At 44.4% G+C, this 16266-nt stretch overlaps 1 protein-coding gene across 1 annotated transcript in view; it reads left to right on the forward strand.

Annotated features, from left to right (window-relative positions):
* Nucleotides 1-1241: 1241 nt before the first annotated feature.
* Nucleotides 1242-16266, forward strand: part of EIF4G2 (eukaryotic translation initiation factor 4 gamma 2) — an 82660-nt gene continuing 67635 nt past the window's right edge. The window contains exon 1 of the mRNA XM_053264722.1: nt 1242-1268. The gene's annotated coding sequence lies outside the window, so the exon portion shown is untranslated. The remainder of the gene's footprint in view (nt 1269-16266) is intronic.

A 16266-nucleotide genomic window follows, 5' to 3' on the forward strand; every position in this document is an offset into this window, starting at 1 on the left:
CCCACAACCATGAAAACACAGCAGTTCTGCATTTCCAGACCAGCCACACACAACTGAGTAGGTGTGCTATTCTGTGTGTATGAAAGCAGGACACTCTAGAGAAAACTTGGGCTTGTTTTATTTTTTAATGGAAGGCACATCAAATGTGATTTGGATTGTTTGAAACAGCTTCTGCTTCCTCTTTGACACTCCAGTGAACAGTCTGAAGATAGTGACTTCATAATTTGTGACACCATGGCAGTGACTATGATGTCAAGAATACCTCACTGCTGAGTTAACCAGGAAGAGAGGATAGGCTGGAAAGGAAAGATTAAGACATTCATGGGAATTAGCCTAAGTGGCTGGAGAGAAATCAGAGTGAAGCATAACTGAACGGTAAGCTGCCATAACATCATTACATTTGAATGACAGTTGCTTCCTGTGTTATGTTTCAGCTGTGATATACTGATTAATCATGTGCAGTATGAGCAGACTAACAGCTTCTGGGGATCTGATTATTTACAACATGAAGCTAAAAATATAGGTTGAGAGGAGACATGTTAAGGCTGTTCACATGAGCATACCCAAGGCCTAAGAGGGCTGCTTGTGTGAAGCACAGGGACCATGGTCAAGCCCGGCGCTGCCCCAACAGGAACCCAGGAATTTTCACTGGGCTGTAACCCTTCCACTGGGGCTCCCAGTCATGTGAATGCTCCAACTGCCAGCAGCCTGAGCAGACGCAGATCTTGAGGGAGAATCCCTCAATGCACTGCGCTTCTTGCATGGTGTATTGTGGAATTTCTGGAGCCCAGACAGCGTTTCCCCAGCCTCCAGAATGCTGCACCACTCGCTGCTTCAGCAAGTGTATGTATGTGGTGGCACATGAATGGGAGCAAGAGGATTGTGCAGGGGTCATGTGCACAAGCTTATTGAGTGGTGGGGTTTTTTGTGTGTATGTGTGTTTTTAAAATCTGTTTCCAGCAGTCTTTCAGTAGGTACAGAAGTGTCATTCTGCCACTTATCAAGGAACATCGGAACTAATTAAGATAAATGCAAATTGCTTTGGCTTGCCAGAAATGGCACGCATTCAGCATGTTTTCTAGCATACGCAGGAAGACTCATGCAGTTTTCAGATAAAGATGAAGCCCTAGTTTTATTTACACAAAATTGTCCTATGAAACTGGGTCAGGAATAGCATAAACAAGCAAGCATACATAAATATTATTTCCCCTCACTGCTCCCTATGGCCCTTAGGACTACCTGCCCAGGCCAGAAGAGTACCTTCAAAGGTAAGGAAAATGACAGTGTTTTTTCTAATGTTGCCACCATTGTGCTCTCTTCTCCTTTGTCATTCCAATCTTTAAAGTATACTTGCTATTTGCATACAGAGCCTAAGAAAATACGTAACTGCACAACTCCACTACAGACCAAAGACTTTCTGTGCTATCCCCTTGTAGGGATGTGCAATTCAATTCATGTGAGGATTGATTCATCCCAAATCGGGGCAGTTTGCATGATTCTAACATGAATCAAAATAAATAAATAGAATAGAAGTCTATTATATAGTAGCCCTGATTCGACACAAATCAATTTGTAAGATTCGAGCAGCCATTTTGGTGGGCTTTTCCTCCATGTTGGGGTTGGTTTTGTGGCACTGGCTTCCAATTGGCTTGAGATCTCCTTGCTTCTTGGTTGGCTGTTATCATTCAAACCAAGTGTTGTCATGGGCAACTGTGCCCTCATTGGCTGGGGGGAGGGGGAATAAAAAGGAGGGAATTTCAACATATTTTCAAAGGTTCTGGGAGGCAAAGAGAGCTCTTAGTGTGTCATCAGGAAAGGAGGAAGGAAGCATTCAAGGAAGCTTTGATTTTGTGGTTTTCTTTTTTCTGTGCTGAGTATAATATGCTCTGCTATTGCTGCAGTATTAACTGTCTGGTTTTGCTGGATCTCAGATTGTCAGAGGCAGAACTTAGCTGCCTGCCTTCCCTGAGCTGTGGTTTGGACTGTTTGAGATACTGTGCTGTGGCGAGAAATGGACAGTGGCAGCTCAGCTTGCTCACTCTCTTTGTAATATTTTCTTGGTGATCACTGTGAGATGAGCTCCATGTCTGGCCTTGAGAGACCAACTTGTGCTTCACACTGCTCTGATCTGCTCTGCAATCTGCATTGCAAGGTGTACTCACTCAGTCAAATGTGGCTGAAAATGTTGATGTAGTTGAGATTATGGCTATGCTTGCTGCTGCTAAAAGTGCTGCTGTGGCAGCTGTCGCAATGTTAGACAGTAAGGATGGAGTTCATAATTGTGTGAGAGAGAGCATATTGTGACAATAATGTTACTGCAGCACAGACACTGTGGCTGGCAGTAGATTCTGGGTCAGTGATCCTTTTTTGTTGGTTTTTTTGGCTATCTTTGGACTGTGTGTTTGGCAAAATGTGTTGTTCTGTGTTGAGAGTCACAGTGTGTGCTTCTGTTCTGCAGTCTTGTTTTTCAAGGCAAGGTTGCAAAATGTTTCCACTCTGTTTGTTTCACCTATAGGGGACAATGGAGAACTCAAATAACCCCATTGTTACTTATGGGTAGGTCCTAGGGACACCAAAGTGGGTTGGGTGGTGCAGCATGATGGGTACTATCTACTACCCAACCCACAAAAGAAATGGGCAAGTGGGCAAAAATTTAAATTGCCCACTTGCCCATTTCTTTTGTGGGTTGGTGGTAGGTAGCAACCATCATGCCCTACCACCCAACCCACTTTGGTGTCCCTAGAATCCACCCATGGGGAACAATGAGTGATTAGAGTTCTCCATTGTTCCCAAAGGGTGAATCATGAATGTTTTGTAAATTTTCAAATTGATTCTTCAGATCAGCCAACCACTGCTGGCTGGTTTGATGAATCAATTCAAAAATCTGGTTCAAGGAAACAATTCAAATTTTTGTGATTTAATTTAAGGTTGAATCAAATTGTGCACACATCTATCCCCTTGCAGTGGAACCTGGCCCTCTTGCGCAATGTGCAAGAACTCTTTCACTGCCTCAAACAAAATCCAGTTCTGATGACTGGAGCACTAATTTCCAGATTCCAGGATGTAGGACTATTTCAATAAGGAATGTGCTTATATCAGTTTATGAAATGAAAGAAGCATCCTTGACAGGAGAGAGGAGGCTCTTTTTAGTATGTTTCATAGATCTTTCCCTGAAAATTTGTGCAGAAAGCCATTGCTTTATCTATGGGTTTTTTCTCCCTTTGACGGGTTGATTGAAATGCCAACCTCTTGATTCTGATGTAGTTTGGGTAATGTATTCCTGCTGTTGCTTGAGAATTACTGAGTGGCCTCTGTAGAAATAACTCAACATGAAAACACATTTTCCTTCTCATTTTTTAACATAGCTGTGCCAAGCAAGAAGTGTCCATTATGGAAGGTTTCTGGCAACATTCTTATCAGTAGACTGCTACATGATATAACAGAGCATGCCTTCGGGCAGAACTATAACAGACGTGCTCAACAGACGGCAAATGTGATTAAGTCCTTCTATTACTCTAGAGGTGCCTTTTTCGTACCTGCGGCTATAAAATTGTTGAAGGCCAAGATATATCCCCAAATTCTTTATGGGGCGCAGATTGGTCCTCTGGAAAATTTCTCTCAGCTTGAAACAGTACAAACTAAATTCCTGAGGGCTATTTTTCAAGTACCCAGGGGTACAGCAAATGCCGTCCTTCGTAGAGAAGCAGGGATCACCACTCTGAAAGCAAAAGTATGGTTTTGCATAATTAAATTTTGGTTAAGCCTGGTCTTCTTTCCGGCTGGTCTTGCCCCTTTAGTGTTATAAGACAGTTTCATTTCCAAATGGAAATCAGCTCTGAAATTAAAATTGCATCACTTGGGCACGTCTCAAGAAGATCTTATTGGGCGAGGATTCGAGCAGGCGCTTTGCTTTGTGAAGCAACAGTTCCAAGATATAGATTTGCAGGAGGAGATTGACTGAAGTGCTGTCAAGTCGGTGTCGACTCAGTGACCACATAGATAGATTCTCTCCAGAATGATCTGTCTTCAACTTGGCCTTTAAGGTCTCTCAGTGGTGCATTCATTGTTGTCATAATCGAGTCCATCCACCTTGCTGCTGGTTGTCCTCTTCTTCTCGTTCCTTCAACTTTCCCCAGCATTATGGACTTCTCAAGGGAGCTGGGTTTTCGCATAATGTGTCCAAAATATGATAGTTTGAGCCTAGTCATTTGTGCCTCAAATGAAAATACTGGATTGATTTGTTCTATGATCCATTTGTTTGTTTTCCTGTCTGTCCATGGTATCCTCAAAAGTCTTCTCCAGCACCAAAGTTAAAGACATCAAGTAAAAGACATCAAGTAAAAACACATAAAACCAAGTAAAAAGCATAAAGTAAAAATACATAAAACACATGAAATCACAACACACCAAAAATAAACTAAAAATTCAAAAAAAGTACAAAACAAAACTTAAATTAAAAAATGAGTCAGTTTTAAAAATCAAATTTAAAAAACAAATTTAACAGGTCTGTGTGAACAGATGAGGTCTTTACCTGGCATCTAAAAGAACAAAGAGTTGATGCCAGGTGAACCTCACTGGAGAGGCTGTTCCGTAAGTGGAATGCAACCACTAAAAATGCCCTCTCCTATAGTTTGAAAGGTGATTTTCACATACCTTATAGGCTCTTCTGTCGACTATAATTTATCTCCATACAACTAAATTAATTACTGGACCTTCTAAAATAGCCCAGAAATGTGTGCTCAAGTTTCAAGTTTTATTAGAATGATTTCAGATTATAAATGTCATGCAATTAAAATGATGACAGCATAATAAAAATAGATTTGAGATTTTTTTTAACACAGACACTATTTTGAGCATTACTCTGTGGAGAAGCTAGGTAAAATGGGATGGTGGAAGATATGTTTTCAGAAGGAATGCAAAGCCTGGCACAGGAAGAGGGATTTTTAAAAGTTAGGGAGATGTAGAGAGGATGGGTTCAGAGTGAGAGAGAAAGTAGCTTGGGAATGACAGAGTGATGAAACCATGCGTGAATGTGCAAAGTGTTTGCTATCCTCTATAATTATATGGTAGAGTGTGATCCCATGCCGCCCGTGTCTTTCTTGCCCGTTCTGGGCATGCGCGGAGCGCATGCCCAGAATGGACGAGAAAGATACGGCCGCCCAGACACGGCGGCCATGATGAGCGGGGAGAAGCAGCGGCCGAGGAGAAGCGGCCGCCACGAAGCCGGGCGGAGGAAAGAGGCGGAGGGGGAAGCTGGCTGAGGCAGCGGCAAAGCCGCGGCCTCGAGCCAAAGCTGGACGGGGTGGAGGCCGACATGTGGGAACCAGGAGGGGGCCAGGAGGGGAAGTCGCCGGAGGCAAGCCGGCAGCCGCTTCGGCAGCAGACATGAGCCAGCAGCCGCAGCGCCGACGGAGGCCAGCCGGGGAGGCGGGAAGCCGGAAAGGGGAGGCCGGCGGTGGAGGGGGGCCCTTGCCCGGCCGGGGAGACCAGCCGCGGCATGGAGGCTGGCGGCGGCGGGAGGGGGAATGACAACAGGGGGCCCGGAGCACACAACTCCCCTAGCACCCATTAATTTAATGGGCCAAAAATAACTAGTATGTTATAAAGACAGACAGAGGTCATTCACATGACTGGGGTGGTGGGCGGAGGGGAAAGGCTTACCTTCTCCCCAGACAAGCAAGTGGTCTTGCTAGGAACGCAGATTGCGCTCACAGATGATCCATGCTGCATGGTGCAGTGTGGAGGCCGGGATGATGCATCCCACTCTCCAGATATCCCATAATGTGCGCTGCATTGGGGGATTCCCCCAGGAGATGGGTGCTTGAGGTGCCCATCTCTGTGTCCAATGGGGCTCAACATAGCCAGTGGACACACAATCCCAGAGCCTGGGTTAAGGGCTCACACAAGCCCTTAACCCCGGCTAAAAGCCAAGTTTCAAAGAGGGGCTAGGCAGCACTGCCCAGCGGGGATCGGGTCTAATCCCAGCAGTTCTCATGTGCAGTTTAACCCAGGCTGAGCTTCCCTAGGCTGCACATGAGAACAGTCTCAGCATATAAAAGCAGTGTATATACAATGTCGTCCATTCTTGTGGATAGAACACTGGCTGTACTAGACTAGAGGATATAAGTTTTCCCACAGCCCTATTCAGACATTGTGTTGCACTAGATGTTTGTACAATTGTACATATTTTTGTGTGAATGGCTGTGCCTGCATTAATTTTAAACGTGAACCTGGGTATAGGCCCTTCAAATGCAGAGGTGTAACGGGGGGAAACGGCGCCCAGGGCAAGCTCTGCCCCTGTAATTGCACCCGCCCCGCCCCCACCCACCCCACATACCTGCGCCCCCCTGGGCTGGCCGGAGTGAGTGCGTTGGTGGCGGGCGGCGGCAGGAGTGAGCGCGGCGGTGGCGCCTCGCAGTTGGGAAGCGACGCCGGGCCAGGCAGCAGGCCTCGGCGTCGCTCTGCTGCACTGGGCGATCCGCCACTGCCCGCCACCGCTGCACTTGGCAAACCACCACCTGCCACTGCTGCACTCGGCAATCCGCCGCCGTCCGCCACCGCCGCACTCGGCGATCCGCCACCACCCACCACCGCTGCGCTCACTCCCGCCGCTGCCCGCCACCGCAACGCACGATCTGGGGGGGGAGGTCGGGGGGCATGCCACTTTTTGGCGCCCCCCATGTGACCCACCAGAGTGGCGCCCAGGGCACGTGCCCTGCCTGCCCCCCCTATCGTTATGCCCCTGTTCAAATGCATGGTACAGGCAGGAACTGTAACGTGAATTACTGAACCTGTGTACAGAGCTGTACCTGTGTGCACTGTACACTTGTATGAGTGTTCAACATAATGTCTGAATAGGGCTTATGTTGAAGCATATTTTGGGAGCCCCACACCAGGAGATAGGTTTCCTAAAACTTTATTTATTTATTTATTTATTCATTCATTCATTCATTCATTCATTCTATTTCTATACCACCCTTCCAAAAATGGCTCAAAGCGGTTTACACAGAGAAATAAAAAATAAATAAGATGGATCCCTGTCCCCAAAGGGCTCACAGAAACATAAGATAGACACCAGCAACATGTTATTTCTTTGTGTGGAGTGTGATCCAGTTTTTTAATGTACTGGTTTTTTAGTGATTTGTGGAACTTCAGTCATAATTATAGCATAATGCTTACAGGGGTAAACTGATATAGCACTATTGTATCACTTGGTTTGGAGGAGTGACTTGTTATATGATCAGGGATGGTATACAGCCCGCCCCAGCCCTTATTCTCATTACTGGCTACCTTTCCGCCATCCTCTGTTTCAAAAAACCATCTCTTTGCTAGGGAGTTCCAAGAGTTAGGTCAGCCCCATTATAGTTTCATGACAAAATGAGGTGATATTAATAAAATGTTTTATCCAATTATGTCTTGGAAATTATAGCAAGACTATAGTTTAGAGAGCCTGGAGGGGAGATTTCTTTATCTACCCCAGCCGCAGCAGGTAAGGAGAGCACTGCTAATCAATATTGTCTGGAAACATGGAGTTAATATTGTCTGGAAACATAGAGTTTCTCAATAAAGTAGTTTATTTAGGGAATCCATCAGGGAGATAGATAAGGCCTACATGCCTTGCTGCTAGCTACATACAGGAAGAGGGGAAGGGAAAAGATGGAAGTCTTTCTCTCCAGGTGAGAGAATAAAAACTGAGACTATCAGTCTAACAAAGGGAAAGTAGAGTAGAGAAAGCATAGTCAAAGAGGGAATTTCCTTGCTCAGTATCTCTACCCCAGTGCCCCTAGTGGTCAATAAGGTTGCTGATGCTAAGAGTCAATGGCATCAGGAGCTGCATCTCCAACAAGACTGTAGTTTCATAAGGGAAAACTTGAAAAATTCATGTTTTTAACTGAAATACAGAGTACTAGCCAACCCCGCACAGAGCATCTGTGCGCTCTTTGGGGCCAGCAGTTACCTCTTCCCCCCTACCTTCTGTCCCAGTCTCCACTTCCAGACCCAGCCACCTTCTTCCCCCCTTTCTCCCCCCACCTCTTGAGCCTTGCTTCTGCAGCTGGGCCCACCGCTGCCTCTGGCCTCTGCAGCCAGGCCTGCCGCTGCCGCGGCAACCAATCCTCCTGGGTGTGCCTCAGCCAATCAGGCCCATCCGCCACCCAGCCACTCAGCTGTGCGCTGGGATGCACATTCCAAGGCACACCCAGGAGAATTAATATAATAGATGTGCAGCTTGATGCCCACATTTTGCTTTTGATGGGGAAACAAGTTAAATTGACAAGACTTTCCTCCCTTCACCCAAAGTGGCATTGACCAAAAAAGGTCAATTTCACCTTCATATTTATTTGTTTCTTTTGCATTAGGCAAAGTTATACACCCGTAACAATTGTACTTTTATGGGGGACGGGGGGAGTGGGCTGTCAAAGTAGTGGAGGGATCATCAGTGGCCACTTAAAGGGGGGTGATTTGGGACATAAAAATGGCAGTGTTTCACCCACCCAACCCAGTGTCACACTCCTGGTACAAATTGGAGACCCCTGCAGTTAATAATCATTGATAAAAAAAATACCACTTTCAGGTTAAGCGTCTTCTAAAAAGGGGTTTAATGACACATGAAAGTTTGGCCCTCACTTTCATTTTTAATGGGAACGTCCTGCCAGCCATTGATGATGTCCACCACTGTCCATGGCAGTAAGCACTCTTTGTAGGGAAAGGGGTGGCTGATTGAAATTCCCCTGGCAGTTGCAGTGGCAACAGGTACTCTGGTTGTGTGGAGGGTATACTTTCCCCAGCACAGCAATCTCTTCTAGATGAAGTAATGTATTCAAGGGACTACATATCACACAATCAGAATTTGTATAGCATTAGCAAAAGAAAGTGTGTTTTGTGTTATCCACAAGAATATATAAACAGCCATCCATGCATATTTCATTTGTCCACCTAATCCCAGACATGCCAGCTTTTATTTGTCCCATTTGTCCCAGCTTTTTACCATGAAATTTGTTTTCTTGCCTAGCTGAATTGTTCAACATCAGCTGAGAAAGGCCCATAAGAGTTTTCCAGGGGGGAACAATGTGTAAATCCTAGATGTAACCAATAAAAATAATCCTACCAGTGCATGCCCATTCCTTTCCTCATGCTATTCCACACTGTTTTAAGTATATTGCTTATAGTAAAGCTTTTATTTTTGTATTTTTATTGAGGTGCTTAATGTCATTACAAATTAACTAATGTTATGTTATATCTTGTAATATTTGAAGATAAACTATGAGCAGTCTAATCCTATACATGTGCATTCAGAAGTCAATCCGACTTTGTTCAATGGGACTTCTTCCCAGCTATAAGGATGTGCGAACCAGCTTGAGGTTGAGCCGGTTCACCATCAAACTGGGCCAGCTTGGAGACAGTTCAAGGTTCAAATAGTAAAAATAAATACATTTTAAAACAAAAACAAAAACCCCTCACCAGTGGCTTCCAGTGGGTGCTGCTGCAGCCGCAGGGAGTCTCCAAAGGTTCCCTTTCCCCCTGCTGGCCTCCCCCCCAGTTTTCTTCAGGTCATTTAGGCCCATTTTCGGGCCTTTGGGGGCCTCTCCCAGCTCGCAGCGGCCGTTTTAAAGGCCACTGCACATGTACACTGGTTATTTACGAGCCCAGACTTGAACCAAACCAGCCAAACTGGTTTTGTGCACACCCCTACCCCATCTAAGCATGTGTAGTAGGATTGGAGCATAAGTAAGTCAAGTGTCACAGCTGCTATGAACTAGTACTGGTTGTCTTCTTGAATTTCCTCTTCTGGAATTTAAACAGCACAATCTGTATTTCTTTTGCTTGTAAACCCAGGAATGAAAATGTTTAGAGCAAGTACTTGTAGGTTCCAGTATGCACCTACAATTATTTAATTCAGTGATGGCAAGCTTCTGAATGCTCAAGGGACAGAGTTGCAGTCTTCCATTGCACATGAGCAAAGGGGAATAAGATGACATGTGTGAAGCTGCAGAGAAGAGGATGGTGCAGGGCCCTTAAAATTGTGGCGAGGGGGAGCGGATCTGGCTTGGTTCACCAGCTGACCACCCTGACTTGCATCCTCAGCCTCCTAGGGCTGGCAGGTTGCAGTCCAGTGGATTTGCATGTCCCGTCAACAGTTTCAGTCAATGGACAGCATGACTTATATGCCTCCATTTCTCTCCTAAATTCTTTCCCAAATGCTGTGCATTAAATTGCTCCAGTAACTGGAATCAATTTGATGTATGTCCTACCAGACATTTTTCATCAGATTGAGTCCAGTGAAAAAATTGCCCTATCATGCCTGATTGGCACAATCCAATCAGATTCAATAAAAGGGTGGCTGATATACCCTATATCTTCAAAAACCTGCCTTCTTAATAGGCAGCAGGAGGAGTACTGTTTATACACACGGCTTTGTTCCCCAGCAGCTGACCAATAAGGCACAATTGCATTACATTCTGTTATGGAATGACCTAGTGCATTACTAGGAGAAATAATAGCCAGCTCCAAAGTCAGGCTGATGCACTTCTTAGTAATTGATTTTGCCAATGCACAGCCATACCAGTTACATCATCCATCCTTTCTTCTCACAAGTTATGGGGCAAAACAAGAGTCCTGCTTGCTCCATGAGAAAGAATAATGGTGAGTCAAGACACCAGGAGGAGATGTGGGGAAAGCTCTAGCTTTTTTTGCTCAGACCTGAGAGAGACAGAGGCAGAGGCAGAGAGAAATGTTCTCTGGATTTTGTCCAGGCTGCTATTCAGACTAAAGTTTGTTTGTTTTTTTCAAATGGCTGTCAGGCTTATAGCATTTGCTTTTTGGCTAGTCCAGGAAATTCATCCCCTTTACTTTGCAGTCCACAAGTGACAAAAGCAAACTGATGCTGGTAGAAAAACATAAGGAAGGGTGTAGCCATTAATGGTTTTGAGGACATTGGCAGAGAGAGATGCATTTGTTATCCAAGAGGCTTTTGTATGTTATGCTGTGTGACACCCAACAACACAAAATGCCTACATGATGGAACATCATATTTCCAGTGAATTCCCAGGACACATATTGTCATCTTGAGTAGCTCCAGTCAGTTCAAATATCTACCATAGTATAAGACAGCAAATTGGTGTGGCATAAATGGGCAAAATGTCCACACTCATTATATACAACAAGCAGAGCAGTGGGAGTTATTTGGTCCTGGAAATGTAGATCAAATTGTTTTTCTCTTTCCTCCTCCCTGTCATATCCCCCATCTCTTCTCTATATAACCCTAACTGCTAGCCTGCCTTCCTCTCCCCATTCCCAATCTGACCTCCTAGTGTCCTACCCATAACCTTTGCTCCTGCTCCAAGAATGTAGAATATCCAAATTTTACAGCAGGTTTATGCAACTTATGATCTCTCAAGCTTAACACACCCCACTAGTTAATAACTGTGAACAGCCAATCTCCCTATTGTTGAAATACTGGTCATACAGCAAAAACAAAAGGATTATCAAGCCCCTGTTAGACCACCATACAAGACTGGTGGACTACATTTAGTGTAGTAAGTTAAAGTAAAGTATGCTGTTGAGTTGGTGTCAACTCCTGGTGACCACAGAGCCCTGTGGTTATCTTTGGTAGGAGGGGTTTACCATTGCCATCTCCCATGCAGTATGAGATTATGAGGTGTTTCCCTATATTGTCTGGGATATATATATATATATATATATATATATATATATATATATATATATATATACACACACACACACACACACACACACACACACACACACACACACATATATATATATATATATATATATATATATATATGGAGAGAGAGAGAGAGAGCGCCTGGGAAACATACCAGCAGGAATTCAAGCCAGCAACCTCTGGCTTGCTAGTCAAGTCATTTCCCTGCTGCACCAGTTGTAAAAATCTGTTCTACAAACAAAATGAAGAGTTTTTGCTCCTGAATTGTTCATAAACACAAACCCACAGCACACACTCTCTCTTGCTCTCACACACACCCCAATTCAGTTTAAGTCCATGAGTTCATTAGATCCTAAGCACTATGAAAAATGTCAGGAATAAGGCTATTAAGGTTTTTCCATCCTCTGTTCGGTAGAACAGCATATAACAGCATCTCATGCAGACTTGGCTCTCTCCTGTCAGAAGAAGAAGCAGGGCTGTCCTTAGCGTGGGGTGACCGGGGCAATTGCCCCGAGCCCCACACTAGCACAGGCCCCATTCTGGGCACACCACAGTGCAGCCTGCCCTTCTCTCTCCCCAGTCCCAGCCACTTATCTTTCCCATGCGCAGCCCAGCCGGAGCCAATCTTTTGTGTCTGTGTGCAGCTTGAAAGGCTCCCAGGCAAGCTGCTAGAGCTCCCTCTCTTCCCGCCTCTCAGCTGTTCGGTGGGTGGAGCTTCCAGAGGGGCCTACCTGAAGCCTGAAGCTTAGGAAAGAAACAAGAAGGCAGGCAGGCAGGCAGTGTCCAGCACCAGAGCTCTCTGTAGACCCTCTGCCCAGCCCAGCCCTAGTAATGGAGGTATGATGTGATTTCCTTTTTGTGGTTATCTCCCCCCGCCTTGAATATTTAGGGATTGGCTTGCCATAGGGCTTTGGTATTGAGTTGAGATGTAGGTCAGGGTGGGAGGAATATGTATATTTAAATTGAAGTGGATTGGACAAATTGTTGGTTTTTAATTTTTTCTTTAATTTTAAAAACCCATCCAAAAAGTCCTATAATTGGCTTGTTTCATGGCAGAAAATTACAAAAATGTCTGGAACGGAAGCCCCCCCCCCCCTCCAACCATAGACCATCATTCCACCCCCATATGGAAGAATCTGCCCTTTGCCTTCATTTAAAAAGGGTAAAACGCCCCTTTCTGCCCCAGCCTTTAGATCACCTGTCCTGGAATGACTTGGCATAGGGGGTTGGTATTGAGCAGAGATGTAGGGCAGGGTGGGAGGAATATGTATATTTAAATTGAAGTGGATTGGCCAAATTGCTAGTTTTTTTAAAAAAACACCCATACAAAAAGTCCTATAAGTGGCTTGTTTCATGGCAGAAAATTACAAAAACTTCTGGAACAAACAAAATATTGTTTGTTTGTTTGTTTGTTTGTTTATGAATGCACTATGCTCAAGTTGATTTGCAACCCAGAAGTTCTGAGAACTGTGAAGCATGTGTTGTGCTTTTTTATTTTTATTTATTTAGAAATGCATTATATGTCCAAGCTGGTTGGATGTGTCCAAAAACCACACTCACACGATTTACACTGTATGTCAACAATCAGTATGATTCTGTAATGGTATGAAATGTTAAGGAGGCCCCTCACATGCTGATTCACCCCCAGCCCCACACACCCCTAGGGATGGCCCTGACCAGTGACCATATTCTATCATTATTGATGATACAAGCTATTGAAATGCATCAGGGCCAGTTCCAGGCTTCAAGGGCCCTTTATAAATTGACCTTCCTCAGGCCTCCTGCCTGAGAGGGCCTTGAGAGAGTCACTCCACCACCAAATTCCACTCATATGCAAGCACTTGAAAATACAGGAAAACTACCATGAATGCTGAATGCAAATATGTTAACTGTTCCAGCATAATATTTGGAGCATTTAAAGAAAGGCCTCTTATTACCTGCTGTTGTAGTGTAGATTTGCAAATGGGAGACCCAAATTGAAACTAGTAATGAGCAATCTCCACATCTCGCTGCGATACATTTGGCTTGGCACACAGAGCTATTTTTTTTAAAATGGAAAATAGCTTGATTAATTCCATGCCACAGCCTATCACAGGGCCCATTCATAGTAGTAACTTTGAGTCAGAGAAAAACATAAACTGAGGAGGCAGGGCCAGCACTAACCCCAGCTCTGGATCATGAAAGCAAGCCAGAATCAGAGGAGGAAGGACCCTGCATCATGACACCAGCTCTAGATCATAACATCCAAGAGAACCCCAGGGCTGGGGTCCTTCAAAGAGGCTCTCTCGGGGCCTGGGCTCCCTAGGGCAGTACCTGTAGAATCTGAGCCCACTACACAGCTGGCCTCTTCCATACCACCTACCTACCCCTCCCTCTTGCTCGCTCTCTCGTACATGCACACGCACACACACACACACCAGTGTCTATATGCCAGCCAGAGGCACTCTTACCCCTGGACTTTGGGGCATATGCCAGAACCAACAAGCTTGGTGGGAGCAGGCAGAGTGGAGGAGGAGGTGTCAGACTCCAGAAGACTGCCTCTTTCAGAGTTCCCCACTCCAGTCAAGAAAGTGGAGCCCAGGAGGGGCAGTCAGCGTTCAGAAGTACTTAGGGGCTCACTGAACAGTGTTGAGTCAACGTGTTCTGTTGGACCTCTCCAAGTTCCTGCAGTCCTACCTTGCTTGGAACCTGGAAAGGACACCAGCTTATACACTGATATGCTCCTCCAAATCACATCACTGTGAGCACAGTGGGGCTTTCAGTCCATTATCCCATCCTCCTTGAGCCTGCATGGTTGGAGGCAGGCAACTTTTGCTGCTGCTGCTGCTTTTCAGTTCAGTTTATTGCGGTCTTTGATCAAATACACAATCCAGATCAAATAAATCTACCCTGAGGGTAGATACCAATATAAACACATATATGCATATACATATAAAAATCAGTTACATAGAAGATTGAGATAAAAAAAATAGGATAAAACAAAATTTAAAAGAAAAAAAGGGACGATTAAAATTGACCGTTTCTGACACACCATGAGCGGATTTTAATCGCAGCCATACAGAATGTGCCTACTGAGTTCAAGACATAAGTGTGTTTATCAGAAAGAAATAAGTTTATATCAGATTTATCCAAATTGTCCCTGCCTCTCTTTTGCTCCACCTGTATCTTTGCTTGCTCCCTCTCCCACCTTCTCTCCCTCCCTGGCACTTGAAACCCTGGTATGGCAGGACTGCAAGCAGCAAGGATGCTGGGAAATACAGTTCTTCAGCATCTCTGACACCTACAACATTGCTGTAGCAGCACTTCATGTGTTAAAGAAAGAGAGACTGTTCCTGCCATTGGCACAGCCACAAATAGATATGTGGAAGTGAGATCCTTTTTGAAGTATCTGTGCTACTGCTTTTCCCATGGCTGTGCATAAGGTTCAGTACCTGCATATGTTCAAATTGGGTCAATACCTTGTAATCTATGCTATCAGGCAGGTTGGAAGAAGGAAAGTATAGACACAACCTTAGTAAGAGTGCATAGGCAGAGCTTAACTCCTGAAAAATAATGATCTCTGAGTTCAAAGTATGACATAGAACTGTGACAGTTATATGGTTTGTTATAGGCAGCAATTTAGAAATACTGAACGTATGGTGGAGTATGGGTTTAGCATCTGTACAATGTAATATGTGACACTAGGAAAAGGCAGACTTGTTAGGTATCCTGTAATATAAAGCATCCTTCAATAAAAATGCATCTTGCAAGTGGTGCTATGGCAATGTCATAGTGTTACCACCTTCCACAGTGATAACATCCCATGAAAGGTTATATTGAAACTGGCTTTGAGGTAATCATGTTATTGGATTGTGCTTCTCTATTTGAATTGCATTACTTCAGCAAAATTTGCACAATAGGGGCATATCTCTCCCTTGAAGTAGGAAAACTTATTAATTACTTTCAATCAAGTGTTTTCATGACTCATCACAATAATACTCTGTAAATATATCCAAGCAAATCCAAGTCAAACCTAAATCACCTCCAAGGAATTACGGAACATTATTATCTGAAACTAATTAGCACTTGGTTTTGTAGCCTTCTGGTGCTAGAATTCTGATGAGCATTCCTCTGAGGCAGAGGGGTTGGGGATTTCTTGCTAGATGCCTCCGTCTCTAAACAGAAACAAGACTTTAAATGATTAACCATTTACGTCTGTGCCCAATGTAGCTCGATTCCTTTCATGAATCTGTACACCACAGGGATAATGAGCTGCCTGGAAACGCCTGAGGCATTTCACATATAACAACATTTCCTCATTTTTATTTATTTATTGTGGTTGAGAGACTAGGGCACAATGGTTACAGTGTACTGTAATTGGAATCTTTCTTATTTCGTTCATAATGGCTCAGTTGTTACATTAAAACAAAACTTCACACACACACACACGGAGCAGATCAGTGCTATTTTTCTTTCTTGGATGGAATATAAATTGGGCCATGAGTATCGAGAAAAGCCCAACAACAACAATAACAACACTCAACATACCTTCAAGAATTTCTCCTTCAGAAGATGATCTCATTTATAACAGTACTCATTTT

Source organism: Hemicordylus capensis, chromosome 1 (assembly GCF_027244095.1).
Source record: "Hemicordylus capensis ecotype Gifberg chromosome 1, rHemCap1.1.pri, whole genome shotgun sequence".
NCBI classification, from domain to species: Eukaryota; Metazoa; Chordata; class Lepidosauria; order Squamata; family Cordylidae; genus Hemicordylus; species Hemicordylus capensis.